General features: G+C 49.0%; 2 protein-coding genes across 3 annotated transcripts in view; one reads left to right on the plus strand and one right to left on the minus strand.

The window, feature by feature from the left end:
• Positions 1–14145, minus strand: part of TG (thyroglobulin) — a 203803-nt gene that overhangs the window by 43378 nt on the left and 146280 nt on the right. The window lies entirely within an intron of this gene.
• SLA (Src like adaptor) overlaps positions 8227–14145 on the plus strand; it is a 31262-nt gene continuing 25343 nt past the window's right edge. The window contains exon 1 of the mRNA XM_010988801.3: positions 8227–8428. The gene's annotated coding sequence lies outside the window, so the exon portion shown is untranslated. The remainder of the gene's footprint in view (positions 8429–14145) is intronic.

The raw sequence follows: 14145 nt of genomic DNA on the forward strand, positions 1-14145 counted from the left end.
ATAATTTGACTCTGGGATCAGCCACGGCGCAGGAAGAACTACCCCACCAACATGACACCTAGACGATGGCAGAGCCTAGCCCAGACTTCTAGAAGGGAGAAGCCATGTCTGATTACTATTTTCTTCTCTGTCACCTCCGATTGCCTCCCTCTCCCCACATCCCCTCTTCTTGCCTTCTTCCTCCCTCCTTCCTTCTTGAGTGAAAGGCACCGACCAGCTCCTGAGCAGGAGACAGGGCTCAAGGTGCCTGCCCTGGAGAAGAGCAGGGGGTGTGGAGGTTCTGAGATTCTGGGGGTTGTGGACGGCCTTGTGAGTGCAGGAACTGACCCAGCTGGGGGGCTGGGGGGCAGGGTGGCCTCCCGGGGGACAGTACACCAGGAGGGGTGACCTGGGCTACATGGACCAGTGGTGGCTCTGTGCAGAGAGCGGCAGGAGCAGAGCAGAGAGGAGGGACGCAGCCCAGAGCTGGTTTGACATCCCTGGAGGGGTCGTCTGAGGAAGGGGTGCCTTGGCAACAGGTTGGACTGGGAGGAGGGACTTCCTGGGGGCCACACGCAAAGGCATGGGTGAGGGGGCCGCCCAGGGGAGTTCAGTTAAAGGGTGCCAGAGTCAGGTTCTGGACTGGGAGTCCCTGCACTGGAGCCATAATTCACACAGACCCTCTTTCCAAACTTTTCCACGTGGGCAATCCCAGGGGACTCTTGCTGAGGTGCTGACGCATCTGTATGAACTAAATAGGTATGCTCCTGAATCCCTGTCCCTGCTGAGCTCCTGGAATCCATTTCACATCATTTGTAACATCATCCCCTTCAAATTTGTCAGGTGAAAACAAGTATAAGATATTCTATAGTGCAGGCAAAAAAAAAAAAAAAAAAGGGCCGAGCATGGGCTTTGGGATTAGAGAAATCTTACTGAATCCTGTGTTGACAGCTTGGTAAGTGGCTTTACTCTCTGGGTCTCAATTTCCCCACCTGTAAAACGGGTACATGTTAATGTCTTAAGGCGCGGCAGCAAGAGCATGGGCTACGGGTCCATCATTAGCCCAGGTTCAAGTCCAGCATCCCCTCTTAACCATCTCTGTGTCCTTAGGAAAGCTATTTGAATTCCCCATCCCTCCGTTTCCTCAAATATACAACTAGAGTAAGAAGAATGTTTACCTTCTTTGTTTGCAGAGATGAACAGATAACAGGTAACGTGCTCACACGTGTCAGGTTCCCCGTAAGCAGTAGCAGTCATTACACTCATAACTGGTATTTCCAAGAATCCACGTGAAAATTAAATGAAATAACAGATTTGGAAAATGTAACCTGTGGAGCACTGTTCAGAGGTCAGTTGTTATGATTTCTGATGTGACTGTTACTCTAACTAAAATATAAAAAATAGTGAAATAGTCTCCAGTCTCAAGAAGGCTTTTGAGGTTGAAATTTTGTTTTGGCCAAGGATATTTTAAGCAGCTTAGCATGTCTCTCCTCTCCTGTGCCTCCTCGGGGGACCCATGCTGCTGGGTGTAATTAGTTGTGGCTCAGTGGGTGCTGAAGCCAAGGCTGCCTGACAATTTCACACCCATCCAGTGGCTTATAAATGGATGACACCATTCTAAATTACAGCAAGGCCGGTTTCCAGCTTGCCCTTATTTAGATGACAACCACAGAACCCTGTCATGAATACAAAGCACATCTCACAGAAGTATTAAGGCCTTGCAGAATGAAAGAGTGAGAGAGGGGACGTTAATAAAAGCCATAATCATTCTGTTGAGATCTGAGCCTCATTTTGTGCTGTTAAAGCACATGTCGAGGTGGTTGGCTAGTTTTACTGTGATCACTGTTCATGAGATGAAAAAACAGGGGCAAAGCAGTTAAGAGGCCTGACTCCTGTCCTGCTGGGAAGCTAATCTCAGAGGCTTTATCTCTAAATGTCCAGCCCTCTGTTTCTACCATCCCAGGGACGCAGCCTGCTCTTCTGCTACAAGCTAGTCTGTTCTCAGGATAATTCCACGCACATCCTTGAGCACCTTCTGTATGCCAGCTGCTGCGGGGGATCTGAGGATGATTAAGGCCTTAAGAAAGTTTGTAATCTACAGGGAGGGGAGTTTCGTTTCTTTTTTCTCACTCCCTCTGTCCCATCCTCCAATTCTCCCTCCCTTTTGCCCTTCCTGCCTCCTAGTAAATATGTGATGGTTGCTCTGGCAAGGTGCCAATCACTGACAAAACCGGTAGGCTCCCTGTCTTTATGGGACTTACAATTTTTGGAAGTCAGACCAACATAGAGATGGGAAAGGGAAGTGTCAGATAGAACCCTGAAAAAACTTCCTTTGTGGGCCCTGATCCCACCCGGGGCTACCATGCACTGGCTTTTCTTTGCCGTGGGAAGACTGCCCCTTGTCTTTGTTCCAAGAGGAGTTCACAAGGATCTCGTGCCTTTCCCAGAAGATAGACTATGTATTTGCACCAGGGGAAGATAACTTGAAATGTTTCAAAATTCCTTGTTAAAGAAGCCTCTTTGTTTAGAAATGAGGCCTGTCTCCTCCTTTATGTTTCTGTTAGAGTCTTGGTCTCCCAAATGGGATGCATGAGACAATCCACTGCAGCACAGGAAGAAAATTCTGGAATACTTACTTAGAACTATCACTTAATTCATTTTATCCTTTTGAAATACTTTTATATTTATAATGCATATATTAATAGAGCCATCTGTGTATCTAATTGATGACTGTATATAAATAATGATAGATGTGCATAAGTGGGGGATGCTTACTCAAAACTTTTTACTGTCACGATCAAAAAGTTTGGAGATAATTGCATTAGAGGACAGGAAGAGGCCCTTTTCTCGGGTGGGGGTTGAAGAAAGCAGAGCAGAGCTGGAATGTCACCATGGACCCACAGTGTCTGCCCTGCTGGGAGGAATAAAAGTGACCAGCAAACTTCTTGCCTCTGGGAGAGTTGTGGGTTATTCTGGCGAAAGGCTCGGCGGCAGACAGATGGCTTCACCTCTGCCATCCGGCCTCACCATCAGGGCCACAGAGCCTGAGCCAGGCTGTGGAATGGTCCACTAGGACAGCTAAACAACCTCGCCTTTGGACAGAGGGTAAGAGCAGGGGGGACAGGGCTTGGCCCCCACCTATTACAGGGGGTTAAGGGAACAGAGCCCTTCAACCAGGCTCTGACCCTGTAAGATGAAAGGATCAAGCCCTGGCTGGCCCAAACGGGAGACTCATCCCTGATTCTGGCAGATCCTAAAATGAGGGGAAGGTCATTCCAGGCAGGTCAACGGAACAGCAGGAGTAAATTCAGAGGCAAAATCAGCAGAGCCTGTCCAGGCAGTAGGAGAAAGTGGAAGGAAACTGAGAAAGCAGGTTGGAGCAGTGAGGACCCCATGAGGAATCCACACAAATGCCAGCACAGTGCAGGGATGAGGCGCTGCCTGGACGGCTGGGGCAGAACTGGGCTGAGACTGAACTGATCTAAGGGTCACCTCTTCAGCCTGTCCCACATGCATTTGAAAGGGAAAAAGAGATCACGGGACGCAGGATGACTGATGAGTGGCAGACATGAAGTTACTTCCAGCTCCAGACAAGATGTACCTGAAATCATCCATAAAAAAAAAAAAAAAGCAGGCACAAACTGAACGTCCTGGCCAGCACCACCAGATGTGTAGCCTTAGTGGATTCCCTTCATGTTCAAGGTTGAGCTGAACATCACCCCTTCATCCAGCCTCAGGGCCACTGCAACATTTTGAACCATTTCTTATGGTTTCCCTCACCGTCGAACCCCCACCATGCTGCCCTGTCATTGAGGTCCATTCCTGGCTCCTATTCGCTGACCTCCTGGATGGCAGGGCATGTGTCCCAGGCACCTTTGTGCCCCCAGAGCTCAGCCTCATGGCTGGTGTGAGACTAATATATGTGTAATACAATGTTCATTTAAATAAATGATCACTGTTAGATCTAGAAAACAGAAGAGTTTGCATCTTAGTGCATCTAGAGGAAGTTAGTAAGGAAAGCAAAGTTGCAAAGTTGGGAGGACTGAAATCGGGCCCCTGTTCAGGGAGCTCCCCAAGTTCTGAGAAATCTGCTGACCGCTTTATCAACCTCCGAGGTGGATGCAGTGGGGTGATGTTGAGCAACAACAGAAAAGAACAGCCCTGGTGAATCAACACATCTGTGCAACTCATCACAGCAGAGAAGTCCAGCGCAAATAGAACCCCTACTTTTCTTTTTCCTGAAGAGACTGTCAGCTCCAATAAGGTTCCCAAAGAAACACAAAGATTCTGATGACATACATTTAGGTCCTACTCTCGCTGGAGAATTCAGCTCATCTGGATGGCCCACTTCAAAGACACTATCAAAAAAGAAAATTGCAGGCCAATATCTTTGATGAATATAGATGCAAAAAGACTCAACAAAATGTTAGCAAACCGAATTCAACCACACATAAAAAAGATGATACACTATGACCCAGTTGGATTCATCCCAGAGTCACAAGGGTGGTTCAAGATACACAAATCAATCAATGTGATACGCCACAGCAAAACAAGAAAGGACAAAAACAACATGATCATCTCAATAGATGCAGAAAAAGCATTTGATAAAATGTAGCATCCATTCATGATTTTAAAAACTCCTACTAAAGTGGATATGGAGGGAACATAGCTCAATGTAATAAAAACTAATTATGACAAACCCACACCCAACATAATACTCAACAGCAAAAATTTGAAAGCCTTTCTGCTAAAATCTGGAACAAGACAGGGTGCCTGCTCTCACCACTTCTATTCAACATAGTATTGGAAGTCCCAGCCACAGCAATCAGACAAGAAAAAGAAATTAAAAGGAGCCAAATTGGAAGGGAAGAAGTAAAATTCTCACAATATGCAGATGACAGAATACTGTATATGGATGGACCACTTACTCAACTCTGCCGATAATTCCAGAAATATGAAAAACTCCCACATCTAGAGAAACAATAGGGTCTGCCATCTCCCTGATGGTTTTCATGGTTAGCTGATTCAAGATATTTGGGATCTTGGGTGTCCTTGCAAAGGTTTCTGAACCTCTCTATGAGCCAAAATGGTGTTACTCATCCTCCTTCCTTCCTAGGTTGTGTGGGTTCTTGGAGGATGTGCATAGATTAACAGCATAGTGCTAGGCACACAGTGGGGGACCACAGAATATGGGTGCCTCCCTTTCCTTTCAAAGTGGAGCATAAGCCGGGGAGGGCAGGGAAGGGCAGGACTCACACACAACCACTGAGCCCGGCACTGAGCCTTGCCCCAAAGAGATGACCCATGGGGAGTTTACTAATGCTTGAGGTTGCCTTTTTCATCTTCTAACTTTTTCAGCATTTACATAGAAAGAAGGAGAAATAATTTTGAGTAGCACTGGGAATCTGGTAACACTAGATCAAGCTGTACACTGTGGGGCTTAAACACTTCCTCCCTGGCCACATGACACCAAGTCGCCCTTACCTCCTAGAACCTGGAGCCCGGCTGAGACCTGAAGCTGGAGAGGTGGGCTCTGCATCGCTTGGGTTGGGAGACCTGCGGGCCCCCAGTAGGGGAAGCAACACCTGGTTCCCGGCAACACTAAGTGCGTTAAGCTAGTTGTTTACAAAGTGGAACGTTTCATTTCGATAAGGTGATGACTGCCCCTTAAGTTCGAGGAAATTAACCGAGCAAATCTCAAGCCCTGGGGGCGTCTTGCTCACCTGACTGTGGATGTTAGCCTGGATCCCAATAGCTGATTAACTCGCACAGCCCTCCGGAAATCAGGTGTTCTCACACGGATGGACTTGGGTGTCTCCGTGAGCTCTAAAGCGTGACAGGCTGACTCGTTGTCACCTGGTCGGGGCTCACTCCATACTTATACTTAAAGACCTCGGTGGGGGCATCCCCTGCCAAGTGTGGGCTCCGACCTCCACACCAACCCCCACTCGGGCCACAGCCCAAGATTCCTTGCGGCCCAGAGGACAGCGTCAGGAATATTTGCTGGAACAAACCCTGTTTTGGTGCGGTCACACCAGGGGTGAGAGGGAGGCAGTGAAACACCGCGGCCAGGGCTAGTCAGTAGCAGCCCTAGGCCGCCTGCCACACACTAGAAATGAGCAGAGTGCATCCTGCGACCCCAGCTCCCAGGGCTCCAAACTCCAAGCTTCTCCTCGTGCGGCAGCTTCTCTGGTTCATGGACTACTCCCTCCAGTGGAGACCCCTCTATGGTCCCCACCTGCCAGCCGTCTGCCTCCATCATCAGCTCAGGGCTGCCTTAGGCTCCACTGTGCCTGACCCCCACCCTCCAAAGTCCATGTTAAGCCAGGAGCTCCTTCTGCACCAGCCTCTGATGCTCCAGTTTGTCCCAAGATCTGCTCCTTTTCTTCCTGAGGGTCTCCGCAAATGGCACAGAGACCCCCCCCCCGCCTCTGCCCCCCCTCCCCAACCACCTGTGGGAAGTAGCAGCTCCCAGGCCCCTCTGTCACTCTGGCCAGTTCACTTCCTTACAGAGTCCCCGTAGTTGACAGCTGCCATAGTTAAGTCTTTGTCCCGTGGCTCCCCTAGAGAAGATACGCTCAGTGAAGGTGGGGCTGTGTGCACAGCTGAATTCCTGTGTCTGGAGAATTTTTTTAATAAATGATTGAATGAGGGAATGAATTAAGAGTCTAACTCATCAGAGGTTCTCAGCAAATATTTGTTGAAAAGTTGCCACAAAGCTCATACCTTCTGAATATCAATTCAAACCTCTTTTACTCCTCTATGGGAATTTGAGGGGGAAAAAAACACAGTTCTGCTTCTGTCTACCCGTCTGCTCTTTCCCAGCTGGGCAAACCACCCGTTCAGTCTTTGCAACATTTCCTCTGTACCTTCCCAGGGTGCCGTGCGCGGAGCGCGGACTTTCACAAGTTGTCTAAGGAAGCATCTCTAGTACAGAGCTCCTTCTAAATTTAGAAGCAGCCCTGGTGTTTTTAATTCATCTTCAATAATAATGCTGAGAAAGGTTTCTAAATGACTGTCCCTGGTGGCTGTGTCGGCCCCGCTGGCTTGGAACCGTGTCATCAGCCCTAGACACTGGCCCTGGCTCTGCTTCGAGACCAGCTGTGTGGTTCCGGGCAAGTCGCTGGAGGCTCTGTCTTCTCTGCAAAGTAGGGGGTCGGCCAGGGCTCTCAGGGCCGCCCAGCAGGCCATCTGGCATTCCCTGCTCACACTCCCAGGCACCCCCGCCTGGAGCTGGCGCCCTGGCAGCTTCTGCGACTGTCTGCCACCAACAAGCCATGGGCCTGGGCTGTCTCGCTTGAGACACACATGCTATGAACCAGGAACTGTATCCTATTATTTTAAAAAAGTTTTAGACCCTTCAGAAAGATGAAATAGTGTGATGCACATATGCCTTCACTTAGATTCACCAAGAGTGAACATGTTGCCACCTTGATTTCTGTCTCTCTCATTCTCTTTCTCTTTATGTGTGTGTATTTTCTTTCTCAATAGAGACAGCATGACTCCACCGTGCATTTCCTAAGAACCAGCACATTCTGCACATAATGGTCACATCATCATTACACCTGAGAACATCACCGTTATGACACAAATTACCTTAAGTACAGTCTACACTTCAATACCCCCCACCTCCATCCCAGTAACGTTCTTTCTAGTCCTTTTCCTTGATCCAGGACCCAGTCAAGCATCCCGCATCCAGTTGCCATGTTTTCTTACTCAGCTTCGATCAGGAACCTGGGGGAGCTAACTATTTGTCATAATCTTTTTAGTTTCTTCTGGTTGCAGCCCAGCCGAGGAGCGGTGTGTCTCCCCCGGGAAGGCTAGTGGGCTGCCCCTTTCTGTAGAGGGTCTTTGATACCCACTATTTCAAGCCACTGCCAATTAAAAACTGGCCTACAGCAGAGCCAGGGCCAGCAGCTCTGCTCTGGGGTCCACCGGGCAGCGACATCAAGAAACTGAGAAAAGAGAAGCTGCAGCTCTGAGCCACGGCCTCCTCGGACCCAGTGGGCTTTGGGGACCGTGAAAGCAGCTCTCAGCCTCCTTGGCCTTTTAATTAGAGCAAAAAAAGAAGTTCCAGTGTCTGAAACCGGAGTGTGGCCGGGACATTTAGAATCAAGCTGCCCACATTCCCAAGTGCTTTGTAAAAAAAAACAAAAGAAGCACACCATTATCTTCCCTGTCCTTACAGAGAGAAGTCTGCTCCGTGCGGTTGCTGAAAACAGGAACCTGCCTTCTGCAAGCCCCGCGCCTTCCTCGTTTCTAGCAGAGGAAGTGTGCAGCCGGTTTAGCAACTGCCCTTCTTGAGAGCATGGCCTCCTGGGCTCCCGCTCCGGGCCCTGCTGCCCACTCACTCCGCCGCAGAAGCCACTGCTGATGGAGAGGCGGTGACGGTGCTCCTGGCAGCCCTTCCTCGGCTACTCCCAGGGGACATGATGCCCGGCTACTGAAGGTATCCTGGGGGACATGGCAGGGGCCGGGTGGGGAGAGGCTTTGGGACCCCTGAGACACACAGCTGGCAGCGGGTTCACTTTCTGGAGACCGATGTATCCAGGAGGACAGGCAGGGCCAGGTACCCAGCACAGTGGCCAGCACGTTGTGGCTGCTCAGTGGACGTCTGATGCATAACTTCATGACCAGAGGGGTGGAGAGAGCTTGGGCCGGGCACATTCCTGCCGGAGGAGATTCTCCAGCCACTAGACATCCTGGCACATAGCAGGCTTCTTACCAAGGACACTACTGCTCACTCCCAGACTTTCTAGCAGTGTGACCTTGGGCGAGACATTGAAACCTCTCCAGGCCTTCACTCTCTCCTCTGCGAAGTGGGAATAGTGGTACCCAGCTCACACAGGTATCGGGCAGATTAAAGGAGCTAACATATGCAAAGTGCCCAGGCCAGTTTCAGACACGCAGTACGGACTCTGTAAGTGCGATCAGGGTAGGTCATAACATCTAAGGGTGCACGGAGCCCAGGCTGGCGGACGGACCATGATGGTGCTCCCAGGAGCTGGGTGTGTGGACCTTCTCTGGGAAGATGCCAACGAGAATCGATGACAATAAACAACTGTAATCCAAGAAGGTGGGACGTGTGACGGGCAGGAGTAGGAATCAAGGAAAGGCAAACATGACAGACATATAAAACCCGAAAACAAAATGCTAGAATGAGAAGAGCTTTTGGAGAACTAGAATTCCCTAAGGAAGATGGCACGCTCCACATCCTTTGAGGTTCTTATGTGTCCAGAGAGCCAGTTAGCAGGGAAATGACCTGGGTTTTGGCCTTAGAATGTCCTGAATCGGGGTCATGCATGTGGTGGGAAGGGATGGCGTCTACCATGCTGAATGGCTGGGGAGGAGTGTTGCATGAAAAGTTATTTCCCTGCAGTGCAGTCCTCAGAACAATCCTGTTAAGATGATGACTATTGTTTGCTTTCCACAAATGAGACAACAATGATCAGAGAGGTTAAGTGATTCGGCCAAGTCACACAGCTGGTGAGAGGCCCTAGGCCTCCAGGGGCTGAGGGGTGGGGGAGGAAGAGCCTTAGTGACAGCAAGTGTGGGAAGGACAGACATGTGTATTTAAAGCAGTGCTCATTGTTTCAGGGGAAATGCACCCAATGGTCTGCAAATTGTCATTCTGCAGTTTGCTGTGAGATGCTAGAAACTGGGCAGTGGTCTTTTGAAAACTTGGGCTGGGGTGAGCCCAAGTCAAAGTTCTGGCCAAATCTGTTGCAATCCATATTCTCCGGTTGAAAAATACTAGGAAAAAATACTATTCAAGAGTGCTTAATATGCTCTGAAAAATATAATATTAATAATAGTAAAAAAAAAAAAAAAACCCCTATGGAACAGACAGACTGCAACCTATTTAGGTTTCTGCATTTTCAACAGATCTAGAATCAGGGAAGAAAGACCAGGGACACCCATTGTTTTAATCAGCTACACCTGAGCCAGCACTCTGGGTCAGTGGCCAATGCGCTGTGTGACTCTGGGCAAGTCACTTTGCTTCTCTGAGAGGTAGTTTCTTCATCATAAAAAGAAGGCCAGTTTCCTTGTGTGTTTGTAAGAAGTTTAAATTATACGCAATATGTAGGAGAGGCTAAATGCTAAGTAGTAGCTACTTGCTATCATTCCCAACCCAGACAATTAAAGTACACCGAGTTACTGGTCTATTCCTAGGCAGTAAACAGTAACACATAGTGTTAAATAGGACACATCAAACTGCACAGCTGATGACCAGGATTCTCAATTTTTCTGAATGCTTATCTCTGCGTGTTCCTCCATCACATGTAAGTGAAACAGATAAGAGTAGGTTTGTATTATGGCAAACCGAAATCATTTTCCTAATAGAGAAAAAAATGTCCCCACTCTGAGTTTTGAGAGCTGGTGATGTATTTCCAAGGGGAGTGTGTCTTTCTTAAAGACTTAGGAATTATTCATTCCGGTAAACCCCAGTCAGCTTCCTGCATTAATAGCTGCTGCTGGTTTTTAATTTTTTTGTTTGACATTCAGCAAGAATTTATTTCCCCTGGCTCTGAGAGAAGCTGGAGCTTAAAATTCTCATTAAAATTTTCCAGCATGTCAGGCCAGACCATTTGGTTCTTGTCAGCAAACTGAAGGCTCTGTTAGTACATATATCCACCCACCCATCCATCCATCCATCCATCCATCTATCCTTTCCCGTAATAAATATGCACTGAGGCCACACCCATGTGTCTGACTTCCCCCCCTCCCTCCTCCCCAAGAGTTCCAAAGGAAATAAGTACATTGGGTCTGAACCACTTCCTCCCATCTGAGAACCACCAAGGGAGGGGGCTCATTTCATTACGGTAACTCGAGCTGCAGACAGAAACTGTGGGGCCTCTGAGTGGCTCACTTTTGTTCTCAAACAGCTTTGCAAAGTCACACTTCCCTCCTTGGCATCACCCAGGCAGCTGGGACCACGGCGGGAGGACTTGGGGGGTGTCGGGGGAGGAAAGGTGGGGAGACTAAGGAGCTTCAGAAGACAGTAGGAGTTGTCCCCCCGGGTTGTCCTGAGGGGAAAAGGACCACCGTGAGAGGGTCAGGCTGCCCCTGCAGGCACAGCCCCTCCTGCCCGCACTGTGCTGGGTACTTTGTAGACAATACCTTCCCCACTCAATCAAATTCAGTGAGCGCTTACTATAGGCCAGGCACCTGCTAGGCGATGATTTTTCATTGAGGATGTGATCAGCATGGACCATGTGCTCAGGGAGTCTACAACAGCAACACACGCTTAAGGAAGCAAGTACATGATGACGAATTGTGGTGTGTGCCATTCTGAGAACAGAGCCCAGGACAGGGGGAGGAGGGGAGCCGGTTGTCAGTGAGGTCTTTCCATTCAGTTCTCACGTTAGCCCTGGGAGGCAGCCACGCTCCTTCTCAAGTACAGATGTGCGTCTCCCCCCGCTCCTTCCCACTCCCATGGCCTCCAAGTCACATGGAAAAATCAGCTTAAAACTCACAACCTCTGAATAAAACTTCCAAGCACCCAGGGAGTCAGGACCCACTTCCCGGTATGCTACTCTATCAATACACCTGTGGGTCCATCTGCGGGGTACCTGTGATGTCCCTGACCCTGCGGCACACAAAAGAGTAGCACCGTGATCTGATCATAAAGAAAGGGTCGATGCAGCTTTATGTCATCCTCCATCCTCTTCCTTATGCCCCAGAGCAGAGTTAAGAGCTGGGCTCTGGATCCAAACGGCTAGATTCAAATCCTGCCTCCACTTCTAAGTAGCTCGGTGACCTCGGACAAGTTACTTCAATGCTCTGGTCTCGGTTTCCTCAGTCACACAAATGACGGCACATGTCTCTCACACCGATTTTCTAATCCTTACTTGTGAAAACCCAGCAAGGAATATATGGTTATGCTCATTTTAAAAACAAAAACAAACAAACAAAAATGGAAAGAAGTTTACTGGCTTCCTAAGGGGTGAAACTGAAATTTGCCCCAGTACCAACTCGTCCCAAATCTGGCTTCTTTCTATGACATCTTAAAATGACCACAAAATGTTTTGCAGAATGCCTCCATCCTGGTCTTAGGATGGAGCGGAGGCTCCCTGTTAGCCTGAGGGTATATGAGATCCCCCTGGGCACCCAAGGATGGAAGGGGCCAGAACACAGGCTTGTGGACACAAGGGTCAGTCTTGACAAGTGGGCAATGTCTCTCTGTGCTGGACAGAGTGCTGGACAGAGTGCTGGACAGGGAGTCAGAACTCTTATCCAAACTTACTGAGTGGCTTTGAGCCGATTGCTTGCCCTCTCTGAGCCTTTTCTTTTTGGTTGTTTTTTTTTTTTAATTGAAGTACCATCAGTTACAATGTGTCAGTTTCTGGGGAGCTGCTTGCTCTCCGCAGGTCCTGGCCGGCCAGTGCCCCACAAGCCCCCGCCCGACCGTAGTCTCCTCCACTGTGTAGGACAAGGAGAGCAAGACAGGACTGGGGGCAAGGAGGACAGGCCTGTGGCTGCACCTGCCTGGAGAAGAGAGCGGGGAACAATGTGGGTCACAAGGCAGGCGCACCTGTTGAACAAGGTCAGGATGTGGTGGGGTGCCCCCCGGAAATCCTGCGAGATCCTTGGCTGGGGAACCAACCGATGTTCAGCCCCTGTCCCAGCTCTCACTGCTCCTAGTGCAGAATGTCAGACCATAGGCAACTCGAAGCAAGTCCCAAGTCAGCTGGGTGGGTACCGAGTACCAGTCACCCAGGTAGGGGAATAGGATAGTTGAGGCAAAAGGACCATGAGCCATTGTCTGACCCAACCCTTTCCCCCATCATACTTGAGGACCTGAGACCCAAGGAGGGGAAGGACTGCTCAAGCTTGCAAGGTGACTTAGCTGGCCACCCAGTACACGCAAGGGATCCAGTGTGGGTTAATTTTTAGCTCTCGCATTTTATCAGACTTATCTCTGCCTTAGATATCACTTTAATTTAATCCTCAAAACAACCCCTCAGGGCATGTATTCTTATCTGAGATTTCTGGATTCGGAAACTGAGGCTCAGAGAATTACAGTAACTTGCCAAAGGACACACAGCCAGTAGACTGTGACCTGGAATCTGAACTCAGGCTTGCCTGCTTAGAAAAAAACGCTTTTTAAATCCCCCTCATTCTTCCCTAGTTCTGCTTCTGATTATGAAAGCAATTCAGGCACGTGGGAGAATTGGGAGATTTTAGGAAGGTATAAAGATGAAATTGATAAATTCATCTACAAAATCACTGCTCAGAGAGAGCCCTTGGAAACACCTTGGAAAGAATTTCCTTTAACATTTTTCTACATATATGCACATGCACATTAAAGTTTTATAAACTGAGACAATATGAGCATGGCTAGTTTTTCTTCCTTTTTTTTTTTCTTTCCTTTTTTTTTTTTTTTTTTTTTTTTTTTACCCATAGCATTAAACATTAATAGTTCTTTAAAACAATGCTATGACAGGCTGGAGAACATTCAACATAATTCACTCCTGCCCTTCTGACCACTCCGGGCCACCTAAGAGTGGCCGTGACAAGTGAACCTAAGCAAGCCTTAACTGGCTTCTCTCTCCTTCCCCTCTGCTCCCCTAGCCAGATCCCCAGCCCTAGGCTTCCAAACGCTGCCGCCTGACAACCAAGAGATCCCTCAAGACCTACATGTCCTCTGGACTAAAGTTTCACCCAAAGTTTGCTTCAGTGACCTTTCAAAATCACTTTCTATTGCAGTCTGGGACTGGACCAGAGGGCGGGGAAGCAGCACCGGACTGCATGGTAGTTGAGAGCATGGGTTTTGGAGTCAGGTGGACTTGGTTTGAAGCCCAGCTTTCTCTCTTGCTAGTCATCTAACCTCAAACATGTTACTTAGTTTATCTTACCTATAGAGCGGGGCTCTTGTGAGTGACCCGAGGTGTCACGGCTGTAAAGGCTGAGCCGGGTGCCTGGCAGGGAGGGAGGGCTGATCAACCCCCGTGGTGGCGGAGGGCCGTACTATCACTGCTGCTGTTGGGGTCCAGATGTGATGGATGAGGTCCCCACGTGCCATCACGCTTCCACACCTTAGAAGCAGGTCGTGTGGAAGGGCTTTCACTGTCACTGGAAGAGATTTCTAAGGCCAGAGGGAGGGCTGCATCCCTGAGTAGGTTTTCACGTTCGAACTGCCATCAAGGTTTCCCAGCAGGGCCT

This window comes from Camelus dromedarius, chromosome 20 (assembly GCF_036321535.1).
Source record: "Camelus dromedarius isolate mCamDro1 chromosome 20, mCamDro1.pat, whole genome shotgun sequence".
In the NCBI taxonomy this organism is placed as follows: Eukaryota; Metazoa; Chordata; class Mammalia; order Artiodactyla; family Camelidae; genus Camelus; species Camelus dromedarius.